The following is an 18789-nucleotide window of genomic DNA, read 5'->3' as shown; positions in this document are numbered from 1 at the left end:
GCCCCCGCCGCGGCCGGCGACGCGGTGCGGTGCGGCGCGTGCCCGGCGCCTGGGCCGCTGCTGCGCCGGGTTGGGCGCCCCGACGTTGTGCTGGGCTGGACGTACAGTGATCTTGACCGCTTTTGTTTTTTCCTTTTTTCTTAATATAATTTTCTTTGTCTTAGCGGATCTCTCCGTCCTGCCGGGAGCTGGCTGCAGAGCCGCTCCGGGCTCCCGGACCGCAGTATGTCACGGTAGCAGTAGGTAACGAATGGAGGCTGATTTACGGCAGAAACCCAAGGGCAATGACTGTGACACCCTTCCTCAAACAGGGGCTGCGTTACGAGGTTGACACCTGACCCAGGCTGGAAGGCGGCAGATCTGTCCTCACCAAGAACGGGGACTTTTGGTGAGCCACAGCAAATACAGCAACTGCACGAGTTTACAGATTATTAAAATGTTGCTGTTAAAAATGAAATGTTTATTTTTCATCCTMCCTAGAGGATTCATCCAGAACTTACAGTGTCTTTTCTGCTGTTAGGGAAGGAGAAGTCATCTAAGTTCAAGCTACAAAATCCCATTTAAGTTGTCTCATGGACAAAGCATTCTCTCACAGGAGCTCATGAGAGAGTAATGGGCTTTCCTGTGCTCCTACTGTCATCCTAGGGAAGGAAAAGGCAACACCAGAGCTTTGGGGGAAGTCTGAAAAGAAGCAGCATGTCAGTGAGACGTCTTTAGCACCTGACAAGCCAGGCATTTGGGAATAAAACTCCTGCTGATGCTGTTTGGTTTTCAGCACCTTCATTTTCCAGGCAATTGAAATTCTTGATCCAAATTAGCTGGCCTATTTCGTGCAGCGTCTAACTTTGGGGGGGGGTGGGGCCAGGGCTATAAAAATAAACCAGTGCTTCCAATTTGCATTGCATTAGGAGAGAGGAGTTGGGGAGGGGGAGAGTTGCTTTAATAGGCACTGTGCGATTGTGACGTTGTTTTCCCCTTTGATTGTATGTCAAACAGATGATCTGCACATGCTTGATTCTGCTGGAAAGAGAATTAGTTCAAGATGCAAGAGGAATTAGCCTGCAGTTGTTAGGAGATGAACAGAGACAGAAAAACACACGTTGTAATAAAAATAACCTTAACGAAAGGGGTTTTTCGGCCTGTCACCTCTCTTGGATAGCTCTTCTGCCTCCAGTTCTCCTCAGGTACTGGCTACTGGCGGCCCCAGGATTTAGCAGATTACATGAACCACTGCTCTAACTGGGGATAATAAACCCTGGGTTTGTTCATGTTTTAAATCAAGCTGATGGTCTTGTAGAAATGAAGCTACTGTGCAGCAAGGAATGCAAAAGTTAACTGGTCCAGAAAGACAGCCAGAAAAAAGAGGGGAGGGTGGGGGGAGAAAAGACACTATAGCTTTAGTATTAGGGTATTTTGCTAGTAGAGAGCCCAGATTTCTTGTCCTTATTCCTAGAATTGTTTCTATAATATTTTTCTGCTCATTGTTAAACCTAAAATACCTGCTTTCCTCATACTTCAGCTCAAGTACAAACATTCTGAGTGTTGTTTTCAAACATTATTCCAACATGATTTTGGCACAYCTACCATGTCCTGCCAAATTTGCATTAGACCTTGTCTGGGAACAACTCGCTTGAAACGACATTCAAGTGCTGTTTTAATATTTGGCTACAGTTAATGTGGATGCAATTAGTTGACACTTGTAAATCCTCAAGTTAAAAGCCCTGTGAGAAGTGTAGGAAGTTGAAAACACACCTGAGGCCAAACCCTCACTTGGTGTCAGTCAGTGGACTTCTTTGGCTGGATCTGCACCACCTTACCCTCAGCAAGCACCTGACCCACAGCCTTTGGACGCTGTGTTGAAGTAGGCAAGTTTTACAGTATATTTACATTGACTTTGCTAGAGTTGCTTCTGGCCTGAGAGTGTAAACTCTCTTGCTAAGACAGAGCCACACATACAAAAGTGAACAGAAAAAGTGAGGAAAAGTAAGCAGCACCATGGAGACTTTTCATTCTGGTACCAGTCCTTTGTAATACTCTTTTTTTTCCTTCTTTCTTTCTTTTTTTTTGGATCAAAGTAGCACAGGCTAGCCTGGCTTCCAGTGCCCCAGACACATGCATTTTTTAATCCACGTACGGACCAAGCTTCATTATGCAATATGCTCCCTGCTTCCAGAAAAACAAGAGATAACATGTATGTCTGCCTAGTCCATTCTTGCCTGAACCATAGACAAATTAAGACCAACCCACGTTCCAGGGCAGAAGAGGATCACTGTGAGGCAAATGAGACTCCGGCTGCCTGCGCTCCTGCATTTCTGTAGCAATTAGGAGACTGAAACCAAGACCTGGGAATGCTTTTCACAGTGTGCAGGAGCGAGGGTTAAGGGCACTCGGTAGCACCTTAGACTTAGCCCTTTGCACGTGTGTGGCAGAGCCGGGGATTAATACTTCCTGCTCTTGGACTCCCTTTCCAGGCCCTGCTCTATCAGTCGTACCGTGCCACCTTCTTAAAGGTGCAACAATTGATATGAGATTGAAAGGGAAAATTACACTGATGTTCCTCTTTCTCCTTGCACCTCTCTTTTAAAATCCTTTAGACTTCACCTACAAAGAAACCTGCAGTAATTACCTTGTCTTAAGCGTGAACTGCAAACGCCATGGCTACCTGCACTGTGGGCTGGGCAAGCCAAAGCCCTGGTGGCCTGGGGCAGCCTGCAGACTGGGCAGGGGAGTCGGGATGCTCCGGGACGCGTGCCCAAGGGGCAGGAGTACGACCGCTTGGCACCGGAGGGGTACGGGAAGCTGCAGAAGAGCCCAAGAAAGGGTACAAACCTTTTTTCCCTTACGGTTCCTTGTCTCCTGTTTTAAAGCTCACCTCCGTCTCCCTCCAAACAGGCACTATAGCTATGACCATTCATTAAAAAGTATTTTTACTACATAGGCGGTTTTGTCCTTTCCTCAGACCTTTTCCTCCATTGAAGAATCAGCGTATGTGTTTCCAGGGTTCTTCAGTGCTTCCCAACAACTGTACTTTCATCTGCACAAGAAGTTAGCTTTTATATTGTTTCTCTAAGCGCTAAGAGCAAGTGTTTTGATGTTAACTTCTGAGAACGAGCTCTTAAGCTACCACCTCACACTTAATTACAGTTATTTATTAAGTATTCCAGTGTATCCAAGAGAGAAGGGAGGTTTTCTGCTTCAAAGTGTTTCTGGACATAGTTTGGCCAACACCTTTCACCAAGTAGAGTGCTTTTCCCAACCATGCACTGTCAGATCACAGAGGCTTTTCTGCTGTTGATAATCCTGTTGTTTTAGGAAGGCCTGTACACAGGGCCCTGATCCAGCAAGGCGCCTTATCTTTGCAGGAGTGACTCACGCCTTTGAATTGCTCTCAGGTGACTGCTGCGAGATGCCGCGTGTGCTCGAGCGCGTGCGCAGCTGGGCCAGGCCTACGTTCCCAGCGGGGCAACTGCTGCAATGCAGCCCCTTCGCCTTAACGAAACTAATCCTGCCGCTGTTCCTGCAGCCCGGCAATAGGCTCTCCTTTAACTCTTTCACAATCCCGATGCCAACAAAAGCCCGGGATAAAGCCGAATGCTATGATGCTATTCAGCTGTTTGCACAAAGTTTCAGTGGAGCTGGGGGTGAGGACAGGAGTCTCTCTCCCCACACTAGTTCCCTGTACCCCAGCCAAATCGGTCCAAGTGGGGGCCTGGGGCATGGCCTTGAAGGACTTAATCCCACGGCTGGGGCTGCAGCCTAAAGCAGTGCCCCACCAGTCCAAGCCCCCCTTCTCCCAAACGCTCCTGGGAGCCCTTTCCTTGGTGAAACCTTTCCCTCATCTTCCTGCATGCCCATTTTCTCCCACCAGCATTGTGCATATGGCAGTTTTGTTTTTTTGGCATCTTCCCTAGGGAAAAAGACAAACTGCTCCCTCCCTGCTGCCTTCAGCGCCTCCAGCGTGGGGCAGGACAGGCCGGGAGCTGGGGCGGCAGGGCAAAGATGGAGCCTGCGGTCCTCCGGGGCCAGGCAGCACGGGCAGCAGCGAAACGATGCTGTGGCGCTAGCAGCGCTGAGCTCTTTTGATGCTGCCCGGTACCCCGTCCACATAGGATTGCGTGGCAGCTGCAGCGCGGTGCCTTAGCCAGCAGTCCTGCTGGCTCTGCGCGGGATCAGATCCACAGCAATCCCAGACGCCAGACAAAGCCAAACACTACTTCAAAGCAGAAACAGCTTCAGCCTGCTTAAACTGCTCCAGAACAAAGGTCCTCCCTGCCCACAGAGAAGCAGGTGCAAGAAGTGGATTGGGACCAAGGCATTATTAAGAGTGACCACGACGCACAGTTTATGGCACTTTGCTGGTCTAAGGAAGGAAAATAGCTTCAGGAGATACCAGCCTAGGGACGAGCAAGCTCCCTAGCCCCAGAATGTGCAGGATGCGAAAGATGGGAACAGAGATCCCAACAGTCAAGCTCTAGACACCTCTTGGCATAAGATGAACAGTCTTATCTTGATACCTATGTTTGTTTGCCCAGCTCAAAACCTGCCTCAGCAACATGAGAACTTGCCTTTCCCCACTCTGGCATCCCGGGTCAAGCACAGATACCACCTCATGTCCCTGTGGCCATATGGTCCTGCTGTCACAGCAGCCCACTGAGGCTGATTTGCACTGCTGCTCAGCACGGTGCCATGCTCACAGGCCCGAGCGAGGCTGCACATGTATGGCAAAGGGAGGACGGACCCCTCCAGCCTGTGGGAACCTGGCCTCGTGGTCCTGGAGCAGGCTTAGCTGGGACTTCTTGGGCTGGGCTTGGGCTTCTGACGTCTGACGGGCAAAAATATCCCACATGCTGTGACCACTGAGGAGGGCAGGGCAAAGCAGCCGTGACAGCACGTGGCCCCTCAGCCCAGGGGCCTTCCCATGGGGAAAGAGGGACACGTTCACGTGCCACAGAAAGTCCCCGCTGCTGACCAGTTCAGCCTGCAGGCACCGTCTGCCCGGGGACGAACTGTCATTGTGGACACACAGAGCGCCTAATGGCAGGGTAGCTGGCTACAGGGCAGAGTTTGGGCCTGATTCTTTCTTCGTTACGTGGTTTTGTAAGGGACATGAATATGTCCTTGTTGTACGCCCACCTCGCTGTATTTCGTGAACGGAGCTGCCTGTTCCGGTGGGGCTGGTGGGAGCTCAGCAAAAGGCCTTCCTCATGTCAGTGACAGCAGCAGAAAGACCCCAAAACCCACATTAGGAAGAGTGGAAAGAAACCTGTTAGCGCCCATCTGAACAGAGGCTGGGGTCAGCAGCATCCCTCAAAGCGCGTGTGCTGGGGCACGGCCAGCGCCAGCCCCTCGGCTGCTCCAAGGAGGGAAGCCACGTGCCACACTGCAGCAGGTTTGGCCCACACCGGTGCACTGCCGATTTTCTAGTATTATTCTCTGCAGTATTTGGCGCTGGCCGAGTGGATCACCCAGCTGAGCTTATCAGACAGCTCATTGTTCCTGTCTGGGTGATTCAGCCCCTCCAAAGTATTCAGCAACGGTGCAGGGAGGAGGAGGAGGGAGGCATGCGGCACGCTCACAGATACTCCTTCCGATAGCAGATAAGCACATGCRAGTTAACATCTGAGCTCAGATCTAGTTCAGGCAGCTTGACCTTTCTGCTGGTAAACCTCCCTTGAGTTGACATGAGAGAGTTTGACAGAAGCACTCAGGGAAATGTGTGGCCAATAAGTGAGACTTACTTTTTCTAGCAAGTAATATTGATTAGAGCATTGCCTGCAGACATGGCTCGAGGGGGTGATGGGAACTCAGCATAGCTAACTCAGGCAACAGTCAGAAGGGATGGCTGAGACGCAAGGTAGAAACTGCCAGGGTAAAGTAATTCATTGACTGAACCTGTAAAGTGTCCTTTCCATCTCTTACTGTGGTGACTTTAACACTGCTGAAAGATACTGGGCTGAAAGCCTCAGGGGGAGGGTGAAGTCCTGCAAAATTTGCAAGCTGACTGCGCTCCCTGCATGGCTCACCCGTGTCCTGAAACAGGTGGATGTCTCTGTGATCAAGTGGCTCAAATCATCTTCCTGGACCGTTTTTCCCTCTGGCTTCCCCAGCAAAGGAACATCAGCTGTCAGTACTGATAATTTCCGAGAATTTGAGCAACTGGGACTGGAAGTGGATCAAGGATCCACTCTGAGCATCTGAGAGAGGCTTTTTAGTCTGTCCAGGATGGGATCTGCCCCCGGGACCTAGCCGTAAAAGCTGCTGCACGACTGCGTTAGCACATGAAACCGAAAATGAGCCTGTGCAGCCTGGGTGTGGGAACCAGCGCTGTGGCACGTGCCCTGGGCTGAGATCCCCAGCCCACGCAGCCCCACCGGCACAAAGCTCAGCGAGCCTGGCTGTTCACGGTGGGCGGCAGCGTTAGACGTTACTATTTAGCCCCGAGAGCTTGGCATGCGAGGAACCGTGGCTGGGATCTCGCCGCACCAAGGGATGTCCCCAGTTAGCCCACGTCGCGGTAGGTGCCCGGGGAAGCTCAGACGGAGCTGGTCCAGCATCTTGCTGGTGGCTCCATGAGTCTGCGCGATGTTTCAGCAGGTGTGCTCCCGCTTTGAAGAATGGCTCCCTAAAGGTTTTGAATGAGGCCACTTACTTCATGGGAGCACATTTTAAAAATGCTGCTCCTAGCCTTTAAGGCTTACAGAGAGACCAAACCACGCATGAGCTGGTACTGTGCTCTTTGCCCAAGTCCACGGAAAGCCCAAAAGAGTCATGGTAGGAAAATATGAACTACCAAATTGTTTTAGTTCTGTATTTATCTTGATGACTCTTAAGTAGCTGTAATACCAGCCAAATTCTCTGGGACGTGAGGCAGAGACTGTTATTATGTAGTATTTCTTAAATGCCCAAGTCTAAACRCCTCCCATAATAAACTGCTGGCTTGCTCATGAATATAAAATGGAGTTTTTGAAAGCAGCAAAATGACCTAGAAGCTCAGGTTACACATAATCTATATGCAAAAGCAACCTGAGTTCTTTTAAAGCAATGTGTAGCATCACACCAACATGAACAGTGAGCACAGGAAAACATACTGAGCATTTATAACACTGGGCAAACTTTCAGATGGTTACAAGAATACTCTTGCCCAGGATGTTGTTTAATCTTTCCACTATGGTCTGTTCTTTTTTTTTTTTTTCCTCTGCCTTCTTCCTCCTGCTGCTATGTAGGAAATGCAAAGAAAAGCAGAGCTTTTCCTTCTGTGGTCTAAGGGCATGACCGGGAGGTGGGTGCTCTGGACAGGGGCCCTTCCTGTCAAGTGGGCCCCATGCTGGTGTTTGCGGCACCAGTATTTACCCACCTCTGGCTAGGATGTGATGTGGAAAAAATGGCTTATTGCCTCTTCCTTTTCAGCTGTGTGACAGCAAGTACCTGTTTAGGCTGGTCCTTGCACCATCGGAGCACGCTGTTTCTCTGCGTGGTCGCTTTGCGCTTGGGTTCAGGTTGTCCCTTTGGAGCTCCTGTGCAAGAGCGCGAGTCCCGGTGGTGCGGGTTTGCCACCCCTGCTCCCACGCCCCTGCTGCTGCCCAGCAGCTGGGTGAAACAGCCTGCTTGCTCACAGGTCCCGAAGGCTCCCGACGTCGGAGAGCGCCCGCGCAAGCCCGCGGCCAGGCGGGAGCGGGCGAAGAGGCGCAGGGCAGTGCGGGAGCAGCCGGCTGCCGCACGAGCACCGTGCTTGGCTTGCGTGCCTCCGTGCCCACTGGGACGCGGGCCAATGCGGCCCACACCTCAGTCAGCCCGTTTCCAAAGCGGGTTTAATAACACGCATTAAAATACCAGAGGATTCACAATAAGCGACGTTGTTTGTGGATGCAAGTCAGTTTAAAGAGCAATCATATGAGTGAACCTGCATGCAACAGCAAGTGCCGACAGGCCCGGGTGGCCGTGGGACACCTGCTGGCTTGCTCTCAGTCGGGCACAACCTCACAGCTCCTCTGCCAGCAGGGGCAAACCCTGTCTCATGGGCTCCACAGTCCTTCAAACACACACGCAAGTTTTGACACCTTCAAACTTCTGGGCAAGCCAGAGCCAGGCGGATCGCTCTGTTTTTTGGGTGCTTTTTGGGTGCTTGGGCTTCATGAGCAGGCAGCAAAGCCCTGAAGATGGAGGAATCCTCTGCTCTGCTCCACTGTCGTTTGTTTGATCATGCTGTGCTGGGAGTTTGCAAAGCCGTCTATTATCAGCGTGTTAATAACCTTTCACAATGTTTAATTACTTGGAAAGGTAATCAGCCCTCTGGTAATTATTTAAAAAGCATGCCCATTTCACTTGCTCTTGGCAAAGACTTCTCTTTTTTTGTCTTTCATTCTTGCAATAAATATGTTACAACTGCTCCAGCTTCAAAAGGCTATACCTATTTGTAAAACAAAGAGGAAGACTGCTCGGTGGCTTTCTGGATATCAGCTCCGCAGTAGGGTGGCGTGCCACAGATCTCTCCCTGCCGACATTATTGTGTGTGCATAAGGGACACTATCTGTAGTATTATTTTTTTTTAATGGCTTCTCATTTTAGGTGCCTTGGTTGACACAAGGAGCCAGATTTTCAGGGGCAGACTCTTTAACTTCAGCAGGAGAGTTGGCACACACCACCGACTGCAAATAAATAAACCGCAAAGGACCTATAAATGAAAAGCTGAGTCCCCCGCGTGCAGTCCAGCATAAGCAGCCCCACTTGTGGCTGCCCTGGAACTGTCAGCACTGGTGCAGTCTGCRACAAGTGGCAGCGCACAAAGGTGGGAGCAGGAGGCAGGAGCAGGGGGAAGAGGAGAGGCACATTTCTGGGCAGGCGACAGTGCTGCAAAGCTCCCTCTGGAGCTGGCGACCCACCACACCTCGTGGGTCAGGGGCTCACCAGCACCGCAGAACACATCTCCACTGCGTTTGGTGTCCCCAAGGAGAGGCAGGATGCTGGGAGCTGCTTCTGCTGAGTGGGGACCGTTGCTTGGAAAGACCGAGTGGTGGCACCAACGAGGCCTCACGCCCAGGGACAGCACCAGTGTGATGGCTGCATCCCCATGGACAGCCCCAGTGCAGCTCAGCCAGGGATACTGGTCTCCAGCAAAGCATCTCAGCATGGTGGCTCCATGGAGAACATCATCTTTGCAGATGTCCATGAGCCCCTGGCTCATCCTGCCAACCACCCCCCSACGACGTCCTGCAGCTCCGCACTGGGGTCTGGAAAAATAACCCCAGACCACCTCCCTGAGGCCCTTGGTAGCACCCCACCACTGTCATGGCAAGGGGGCCAGTGTCCAAACCACTCCTGTGCATGAACATCTGCCACACTGGCCATGTCATGAGAAACCTGCACCCTGCCAGTCTCCAGGACCGTGGAGCCTGTCTTCCTCACTAGGGCTGATTGCCTTGTTCAGCACTTTCCTAAAACCTTCTCCGGCCCATTGATGGGGGACACACACGCATGCATCTGACAGCTGGCTGTGCACCCGTGGGGACCTCCCAGATGACAGCCTGGTGCGGCCAATGCTAGTGGCTGCCCCTGGGGAGGCTGGCGGCCTGAAAGGCTTGGACTTGCACTAGCTGGGGCCACAGCTCTTGGCTGTGGAAAGTCTTAGACTGCATTAACTAAATTTGTCCTTTTCCACTGTTGAACATCATCTTACAAGACAGCATATTTCACTTCAGAGGGTGATGTACTCACTTTCGGGAGAAAAGCATAAAACAAGGTGAGAATAAAACATCATTCACGATGGATGCAAATGCCTCTATCATTTTCTTTCTCCTTAAGCACAAGTCTGTCAAAGAACAACAACAACAACAAGACCCAGCAGCTCTCAAAAGACCAATCTCAGCTTGCAGTTTTCCACAAGTGTAGGCATACTCAGAATCCTGGTCTGAGTCCCACAGCCCACCTATACTTATGTTTTTCTCATTTTCTTGGAAGTCGTGACAGGTTTGTTTGTTTTCCTTCCCCCCCCCACAAAAAAAAAAAAAAAGAAAAGGGGGGGGGAAAGCTTTTAACAGCCCTGGGGCAGAAAGCTCACACTTGCTAAATCACAAAGTTTGCCACATTGAAATGTAGGGACGTGCCCACAAATGGGAACTGGCTGTCTTAGCTTTTGTTCTTGAACGTTTGCCAGAACCCTTAAAACAACACAAGTAGGTTCAGCCACCTAACATCCCTGCACTTAGGGGAGCCTATAAATACATGCATTAACATATCAGACACCATCGGCGCCTTTGCCAGCAGTACAGGCAACCCTGCTGCAAGACTGTTCAGAGGTGGTGTGATGAGGAGGAGCAGAAAAGCCTGGAAGCACTGACCGTGTCTCCTTCCCAGCAGCTGCGCGAGGTTGCACTGACCCGGGAGCTAGGGTCATTTCAGAGCTCAATGATTACAGGAGAGCGAGGGGTACTGACACACCAGGCTGAGCCAGGGGAGAGCTGGTTTCTAAAAGCCCCCTCGTTCCTTGCTCGCTGTCATCCGTCCAAAAGTCCAACTGGCAAGGAAAGGTGCTGGTAAACCCTCTGCAGAGCATGGGCAGAAAGGGGCTTTTTTTCAGATGTCAGAAAACAACCTGCAGAGTTTTGATGTTAGAAATAAACTTATTCTAGATTTTAGACTCATGTAATTTGCTGTCTTCATGCTGCCCCACCAGACTGATACTGACAAGAATTGGATTTGTGTCAATAAGAGGAAAGATCAATTTATTTTTATTTTATTTTATTTTTTTACAGCTTATTTAAAGAACAATGATTTGAAGGAATAGTGAGGGAACAAAATTCTTAGATCGGAAAAGTCAATCAGGAAAATGCAGCCCTTAAAGATACACATCCAAAAAAGCAACCTATTGTGCAGCCAACACCAATAGGCGCTTCCTCAGCAAGGACCTACCAGTGAGCTTGAGACCTAACCCATAGCTCTCCATACGATTCTGGGGCTGTATATCCTTATTTAACTTGGACAGCACAACTCAGTCCTCAACTATAGATATATTTAGACTTCTATTTCAGTCACAGACTTGGAGAGGGACCAGAGGTACACCTCAGACTTTGCCTATAGTCATTCCTTGGCCACCTCGCTATTCTGCTAATGTTTATTTAAACAGATTAGGGGTGGAGCATGATCCAACAAGTGACTGAGAAGCTCTCCTAACTTTTATCCCTGGCCTGGGGTCTGGCCAGCCACCTCACTATGACATTTTAACCTGGGAGATCTAGAGTGACACTTACATTTGTATATAGGCTTCCACTTCAAGGTGCTCAGAGTCTTGATTTCCCTTTTGCTGGCTCCAGACTTTTCTTTCTCTGTTCCCAAGTGGGCCAGGTCTCACACCTCAAAGTGATTTAGTGTTTTGACAAACACCACTGTTTGCCCCAAACTCAACAGGGCACTGACTCCATGGCAGGAGCTCCCAGAGCTTTACCTGCAGCTCTCGGGATCAACTTCCCTCAGGCTCTCCTCCGTGGGTCCCTGAGCAGCTTTGAACCATGAACTCCTTTCTCTTGCTTAGGAACCCCAAATCATCCTTTCCTCAGGGCTTTAGATCCCAATTTAGGTCTCCCACAGCAGAGTAGCTCTGCTGCACTAGACTGGGACTCAGCTCCTGCAGCACCCAGACCTTTCCTCTGCTCTTTCTGATCATTTCCCAAACTTTGTCCCTCACTTGGCTGCCCAAAGCCTCCCATTACTTGCTGCCCTCTTCCCTGGGCAAGCACCCCTGCCCTTAAACAGGTTCCCTCCAGCAGGAAGCAAAGCCCTTGGTCTACAGCACCTGGGCCAAAATTTTGGCATTGACTCAATTTCCACCATGGGGGAAACACTAGTGAAGCCCAGCTGGGCTGAGGCACCTCCCTTCAAGGTTCARCTCAGCCTGTGACAACATCTGAAGCACATTTTCAAGTTTCCAGATCCCATGAAGTGAGTGAGCAAAGCCCCGTACAGCATCGGGCTCTTCCCTCACAACGTCATGGCATTAGGTTATAAAGTTCAGCTTGTAAGTAACAGTCCCACCCACGATTTCTTTCCACATAATTATAGTTAGCTAGATACCAGGAAAAGGAGAGCCCCTGCCTGAGCTGCTGACGTCTTTTTCCTTTCAGGTTCAATGGCTGTTTTATTGTGGTTGAGCTTTCTTCCTTTTTGCTGCCCAGTCTTTCTTTGACTGGAATCGTTCCCCTCTGAAAACTTTGTGACTTTTGCTGAAAAGCAGTTCTGCCACTTCTGTAGAGAGGCAACTTTTACAAACGACACAGTGGTAGTTACGGGATGTGTGGTTTACCTCAAGACGTCACATCTCCTCCCCCAGAGAAATCAGAAGGGTTATTGCTCAAATTCAGCTTCGATTGTATAAAGGAAAAAAGCCCTGTGACTTTCACTACCAGTTTTAATGTTCTAAGAAACCTTCGCACGCGTTCCCTGAGGTGTTTCAAAGGGCAAGTAGCTGGGGGAAAAGATGCTGCTTTTTGGTAAACATATGAATAGTAAGTGTGTTATAAAATCCTATGAGTCAAATTTCAGTAGTTCCTCTCCAGGCAAAAGAGCTGTTGATTTTGGTAGGGGTGTTTCCTAAGCAAAGGTTGGATAGAAACCAAGTAAGAAATTCGAGTACCATATTTACTGCTTCCCCCCTTTCCATCAAATACTTTCGAGGAGTAGAAGAGGTGATATATCTGACCTGCCTTTTTTATTGCCAGTCTGGTTATGCTTGGCTGGAAGACGGTCCCTTGGAAACTGTCACCGGGGACCGTTCAGGTCCACGCTGGGAAGGAGGCCATGATAACTGTGTTTACTGAGCAGATCACTGTGCTCTGCCAAGGAAAAATCAGCTCAGCAAAAACTGTAATCCCCTTTATGAAGTGAAAGCTATAAAATGAAGATGTAGGTGGGGTGGTTGGCTCTGCAGCATTGGACACACACAGCACAGTGCTGTGTTAGTGCACAGTCGAGAGAGTGCTGGGAAAGGAAATCAGCAAACCAAATCTCCCTGTCTGAGCTAATAAAATGCAGAAAGTAGACAAACATTACYGCCAGTGGAGACACACTTATTTTGACCTTCTTCATATATGTGGCATCTCTATTGCTGGGAATGGTGCTGGACTCACAAGCCGGGATGCTGGAGCTTCAGCAAAAGGCACTGATGCAGGCCGAGATCCACCATGACGCAAGGTGAGAGCTCAGCTACTGTGGTCTGCCTGAGTTTTGAGCTTTTCACAAATTTTGCCACCAAGGACATCAGTTTTTTTCTCAGAAGCAACTTTAATAACCCTCAGGTTTTAACAGCTTTTTGTCTCTACAGACCCATGCCGAGGTGAACTATTATAAGCAAAACGCTGTGAACTCTCCGGGTGCAAGGTTTTACTTATACGTCAGATGATGTATGAGTTTTCCTGTGTTAAAATAATCAGTTCTGATTTCCAATGTGAATGCCCTAGGATGGGGTCCCTGAGAGAGGAGGAAACTTCCCTTATTTTTATATAAAGATGCTGTGTTATAGTTAATGAATACAGGGTTAAGTCAGCGGTGTCTTCCTCTACTTGTGAAGTACTGTGCTTTGGACCTGCCCAGGAAATGTAGTTGGTTTCCTGTTGGGGAGTCACACAGCATTTTGTTAGATGAAAAACTCACTCACCTGCGTATTGCTTCAGTGTGAATAATATCTAGCCTTTACATAGCAGTTTTTCATCCACAGATGAAAAACGACCTGTCTGAAATCATGCAGCGGATAACTCGGCCTCCGTCTCCTGAGGCCATAGGGCAGACTGGTTCCTCAACCAGCTGGAGCAGATGCCACAGCATTGCACCTCGCCAGAAAGGGGAGGTGGGAAACGCAGTGATGGCGGGGAAGAGGAAACTATTATGACACAAACAGATGGAACGTGTGTGTGTGTGTGTGTGTGTGTGTGTGTTGCAAGGACTTCTTTATCTCATAACACTGAAGTGCAAGCATGGAAGGAGTTCCCTTTATCAGCGAGGCGTCTAGGTGAGGACAGGTCGCAGTTCGATGCGCGCCGAGGAGAGGATGGACTTTGTGACCCAGCATGTTCATGCCAGGCGTTTGCATCTCTAATCTGGCTGGCAGGCTCCTTGGGTAAGTTAATTAACCCTTCAGCTGCTGGGGACCTCAGAGGACATTAATTTGACAGTCACCATAATAATATTTGGTATGTCAACAGTGCCTTTCATCCAAGGATCTCAAAGGGCTTTACAAGTATTAATTAACCTCGCCTCCCCTCCACCCCCAAGGTAAGTATGAATAATTATCCTTATTGAACAACGTGGAAAACTGAGGCCAAACTTGCCCAAGAGTCTATATCAACTGATGCAGACGAGTACAGAAGAAGAATGATTTCCAACCACAGTCACTAGACAGCACACCCACCCTTCTGTAGAAAACAACCTCAGCTTGTGAACTGGCTATGTCTATTGTGCTCAGTTCAAGGGTTTCTTCCCGCAGAAGATCATATGCTCATATGACAGGAAAAAAAAAGAGTTATTTTAATTTCAGAATACAAAAAAATCACTTTCGCTTAAATCAAATATAGACAAAAAATGACATGAAAATATAAATTTCCCATATCCATGTGAAAACTTTCTGGATAACAGAAAAGAAATGTTTTTTCATTTATCCATGTCTTGTGTTAGTTTCCTTTACTGCTTTATGTGAGATTAGTAGTTTCTGAAAGTAAGGCATAGTAAATCAGGTATTGGGGAATTAGGGAATAGAATTTAAGGCATATTTTAAACCCAAAGGAGTAAAACCTTCAACTATACATCCTCTATTATTTTACTTCACTATTATGGATTTCAGGGCTTGGAGTACTTTGACTGTCCTTTGCCTCCAAGCACTCCATTTTTAAGGAGAATCAGATCATGACTGCTTAGATTGAAAGCYGAGGTTTATTTTAAAGTGATTAAAAAAAATCACTGTCATTATCTAGTCTGAGCTCTTTCACAGCCCAGCCCAGAGGAATTCAGTTAGTTGCCTTGTAGCTAGCCCAACTACTTACATCTTATTATTTGCTTAATTTTTGTGGACGTATCTGTAACTGCTGAAGGGACTCCGAAGTTTCTCCACCTTCCAAACCCTGCTCCGCATTGCCTGGAGAGGCTCCAACACTGGGCYTCTTGTTTGCAAATTCCTTACCTACAGGAATGTTGTGGGAATGAATATACAAATATTGTGAGATTCAAAGATAGCACAGTAATGGGGAGGGGAGTCATAAATATACCTCACGTAGATAATAGCAGCCATAAATTCTGTTGCCTTGATCTGGCTTGGCATTGGTGCTTTGCAGAACTACTTGCTATGCTAGTTCCTCTGTCCATGGCAGGTTTCATTATTTATTATTGATATCCCTGTATCATTATGGCCTTCGTGTGGACAGTTCAGGATGAAAGTAGCCTTTTCAGTTTAAATTAAACACTTTCCAAAGCAGTATCAGCTAAACCGAAAAACATCCACATGAGGTGTGTTACTGGGTTAAACTCATGATTGGTCTTACACCAGTACAACTTTCCTGTGTAAGTATCTCTTTGACATCTGTCTGACCCTGGAGTTCAAACCATGCTTGACATCTTAAATGCTACAGATAGGGCTCTGAGATATGAACACTAATCAGAGCTGAGAAACTGGATAATTAACTCTTCTTCTTCACCATAGAGGATCCTCCATCGCAATGACTGGCCTGGAGATGACGAGCACTTTCCCCTGTGCAGAGCAAATCTGAAGGTGGTCTCCTAGAAGGAGCGCCAACGTGGTGCAGTGGGAAGGGTCAGAAGGCTGCAAGGACCCCTTCATCTTCCTCCCCAGTAAAGGGGTGCTTCCCCATAGGCAGCAGCCACACCACACGCTGGCAGTGGCAGCCTGGACCTGGCCATGGGCGATGTCTTCCGGGCGCTGGGGTGGGACCTCCTTACCCCTGCAACACCAGCGCGCTTTTTCATTTCTGCTGAATCCTTGGGCAGCTTCAAAGAAAATGGACATGCGCTGTGGTGTTACAGCACTTCAGCTGTGGAGTCTCCAGGTGGGATGTTCAAACCCCACCATCTTCGAGCCCCTTCGTTTAATGAAAGCCTAAGTTAAGCGCAAGCATGAATGTGCAGTGACAGCAGGGTTAAAAAGCCACATACATTGTCTTTGTTATCAAGCCGACCTAGACAAATTCCATTCTTCTAGCAGATTTCTCACAAGATTGGCGAGAGCGTAAAGAGCAAATCAGCTGCCGACCACATAATGAGTTTTATAAGTGTTCAGGTACCGTGCTCGCTTTTGTGCCTCCAAACACGGATGCTGGCAGCGTGCCAAAGCTATCTCTGTTATTTTATGAGAAAACGGGCAAACAGCACAAAAGCCCATCTCCGCGAGTGCAATTTGTATGGTTGGGGCTGCACACACCCTGCAGCCGCACATTGCCAATGTGCCGCCGAGCTCTGTGCCACCGCCTGTGTTCAGGCTCGGGCCGCCCTTGGTCGTCTGCTGTCAGAGCGAGCCTGCCAACGGGTTGGGGCAGGGACTGTGTCTTCGTCACTTCTTATAAACTACATCTACCTCACAGCTACTTGCCAGTTAATTAGAAAGGGGGAGCTTCTTTTAGAAGAAGACTGGAAACCTCGTCACTCCGGCCGCTTATAACCGAACTGGGCAAAACATTTAGCATTGGTGCTGTCTGGTTCTAATTACATCTAAGAGCATTTCTCAACAGAAGAGCCAAAGTCTTGATTTATAAGCTTTTGGAGAAGAGAATGCAGTGTTTTATATTATCTTTATCTCTAAATCAGCTCTTTTTACTTGTTGCTTGTAACAAACTTGCAGAGTCTAATGCAAGTTTTTCATTAAGTTTCCCTCCATTCAAATGCTAAAAAATCCTTCACGAAAGTTCAGCATAATTGCTTCTGCATCAGATGGACAGGTTCATCTGTTTCGCTCTGCTCGGCCTGTACATGGGACGGGAATGCTGATTTTCAGAAGTGGAAGGACAAGCAAGCCTAGAGACAAACCTCAGCCTGATGGTGCACAAATTTGCTACCCTTAAAGTCAAACCTCATCGTAGGCCTGAGCACACACACCAGCTTGCAGTTCACAAACGCAGCTGAAGGTGGGATGGGGAGCCAGCCTGTTCCTCTGCCGCTCTTCAGGCATTTCCACACCAGACAGTCCTCTGGCTTCATTTGTTGCTGCATTGGCTTCCCACATTTATATAGACATCACATGGGCTGAGGTTTTTCACTCTTGTGCCCAGTATAAATTCACTGTACAAAAATTGCTTCAAGAAAATGGTATCCTCTGTGGAAGAAAAATGCTCAAATGCAGTGAAGAAGAGTTTTCTGAGCTTTGCTTCAATGCTTGTTGTGCAACATCCTTATGGGATTTCATTATTTATGATTTTATCTAGCTACTTTCTATGCCTCATAGCTCGGAGGTGCTGTTGATTAATTTTTTCCAGCTCTTTGATGTACCGGCAATAACTTGTCCATGCTTCTCTGTGTCAGGAAGGTGGAAATTGCTACAGTAGAGTCAAGGTGTGGTATCATGAGGTGGCCAAAGCTGCAGTAACAGYCCATTTCCACTGCAGGATGGAGATTCCCCCCAGCCACAGTCTTGCCACTTGCATTGCTCTCGTGCTGAGCCGACGGCACTGTAAACTGAGTCGACTCATTAAAATAGGAAAAACCTAACTCAGCTGAAAAACACTGTTTTTTGGGGTTGTTTTTTTTTCTTTTTTGCTGAGTGAGTGAGTTGAACTTGCTCTTTGTGCAATCAGATATGTACCAGAATCGGTGAGAAGGAAGAGGCAAGTGATCAGTCAGTGAGGAGTGGAGGGAGGAGGACGAGCAAGCAGCAAGAGGAAGAGGAGGGAGAAGGGCAAGTGGGAGCAGGCTGTAAGATCAGCTTTTCAAACCACACCCTACGTATGGACACTGGCAGTCTAATGCCTACTGTGCTGCTTCCATGTCTGATGTCGTAATCCATTTCTGTGAATCTTTTGAATTAGGTAGTCATTTATGGGTTAGTGGGGTGTGTTTGGACAAACTCCAATGACAGACATGAAATCCATTACCATGCTGAGCTCTGTCCTACCGCCTGCGATGCGAAGGCATGAAAATTTTTCTCCAGGAAATGAATCTTTTTCAAAGTGATTATAAAATTATATGACTAGGTTAACAAGTGATGTAAATCTGCCCATTTCCAAAAGCTTCAGTGCAGTTACACCATTTACAAAAGGATTTACTTCAAAATTTTTAGCTACACCAGCACATTAAGTTGCTGATTAACTGGAGGTCTTCCTGAAAAGAGTGCATTTATCAGCATAAATAGACCTCTTTGTTCCCTTATATAGAGGTTTTCAGTCTGCCTAAGTTAAAGTGTTTGCCAGTTCAAAATTTATTATTTCTTGTCATCACTTCTCTTACAGTCATCACCTCTCTGGTATTAGTCCAATTCTGTGGATTTGTCAATCACCACCACAAAGAAACTCTGAGCCAAAATAAACCTGGCATGACTTGATTTCTATATTACAAATGTACTGGCACAAATGTTGTCCATAAAAGCTCTCATTTCAGCAAAGTACTTGAAATCCCATTGATTTCAATTAATAAGTTAAGCAAGTGCTTAAATACTGTGTTTGAAGTGGGCCTGAAAACCGTACCTCCGCCGACTGATTTTTTTTTTTTTTTTTAAATACTTATACAGCTTTTAGAGGCATTTCCACATTTGAGTTCAGTCAAGACATCAAAAGCTTTGGCGAGACCAAGGAGAACTGAAACCAGATACTACGT

The 18789-nt window shown here is 48.0% G+C and overlaps 1 long non-coding RNA gene across 2 annotated transcripts; it reads left to right on the top strand.

Moving 5' to 3' along the window:
- The first annotated feature begins 169 nt into the window (after positions 1–169).
- On the top strand, positions 170–2799 carry LOC112962907. 2 transcript variants are annotated; one of them, XR_003252449.1, is made up of 3 exons: positions 170–388; positions 997–1184; positions 2595–2799. It is a non-coding gene; the product is annotated as an uncharacterized LOC112962907 (long non-coding RNA). The 2 variants fall into 2 exon arrangements; XR_003252450.1 differs by having other exon boundaries at positions 2079–2799.
- Positions 2800–18789: the final 15990 nt, after the last annotated feature.

This window comes from Apteryx rowi, unplaced genomic scaffold, assembly GCF_003343035.1.
Source record: "Apteryx rowi isolate R43461 unplaced genomic scaffold, aptRow1 scaffold_158, whole genome shotgun sequence".
Classification (NCBI taxonomy): Eukaryota; Metazoa; Chordata; class Aves; order Apterygiformes; family Apterygidae; genus Apteryx; species Apteryx rowi.
This window is presented reverse-complemented; position numbering and strand designations above follow the sequence as displayed.